The following is a 1,086-nucleotide window of genomic DNA, read 5'->3' on the forward strand; positions in this document are numbered from 1 at the left end:
TCAGCAAAATATTCCAATATAATCCAGTAGTCCATAATAGTAGTGGGTCTTCTGTAGGACTGGCAATGTCAGGAGTTGTTGACTTGAGCCTTTTATAGCTCAGTGTATTAATATGGTTTTACTTTTTATATCTCATTTTTATACTTTTCTGCTGGATGGTTAAGACCAAGATAAAGCAAGACCTATATGACAAGAAATGTAAAAAAAATATACGGAACGTTTTACAAATTTGCGTGTCATCCTTGTGCAGGGGCCATGCTAATCTCTGTATCGTTCTAACTTTAGTATATGTGCTGCTGAAGCGAGCACCAAATATCCTTTATAGGACTTAATCCATGACCCTTCTGGCCTTACTTCTGTCTCTGATGTCTTAATTGAAGCCTAGCACAGACTATAAGAGACTGACCAGAGAAACTGAGTCATCCTGGAGTATGTCCACCTCTGTGGGCACTTGGCTATTCCCTCAACGAGTTCTTTAGCCTACTCATCTCCCTCCCACATCTCTTCTAAGTTGAAGTCTGGAAGGCTTGGAATGGGCAACAAGAAGTAGTTAAGGCTTTTGCGAAACTAAGGAGTGATGGCTGCTACAAGAAATGATATGCAAGGGCTGGAGAGATGGCTCAGGGTAGAGTGATTGCCTAGCACATGTGAAGCACTGGGTTCAATCGTCACTACTGAGAAAGGCAAAACAAGAGCCTGCACAAGGATGACTCACACTGGGAATGACAAGAAAGAGGGGGAAAAGGACACAGTGAAGAGACGGTGGTGGTTGGAGCTGAAAGATACTGTTATCGTGCGGAAGGGATCCTTTTGGAATTCCCAAGAAATCACTGGGACATTTTACTTGGGAAATGAGTTCCAGCATGAGAAAGTAAAGACTAAGAATCTCTACAACTTGAGCATAAGTATGAATATGATTTCAATCATATCCATAGGCTGGTGACATTTGGATCACACTGGAAAGTTGTCTAAAGACATGCAACTACATAGGAAAGCATGCACATGGCTTAGAAAACCACACAGCTCAGGGATAGACATGTAGGGTAAGGAGTAAAATCTCCCTTTTTCTCATTCCTTGTCCTCCCT

General features: G+C 41.9%; 1 non-coding gene across 1 annotated transcript; it reads right to left on the reverse strand.

Moving 5' to 3' along the window:
• Positions 1-205: 205 nt before the first annotated feature.
• Positions 206-309, reverse strand: LOC111818299. The gene has a single exon (XR_002822322.1). It is a non-coding gene; the product is annotated as a U6 spliceosomal RNA (small nuclear RNA).
• Positions 310-1,086: the final 777 nt, after the last annotated feature.

This window comes from Octodon degus, unplaced genomic scaffold (genome assembly GCF_000260255.1).
Source record: "Octodon degus isolate 3935 unplaced genomic scaffold, OctDeg1.0 scaffold00086, whole genome shotgun sequence".
NCBI classification, from domain to species: Eukaryota; Metazoa; Chordata; class Mammalia; order Rodentia; family Octodontidae; genus Octodon; species Octodon degus.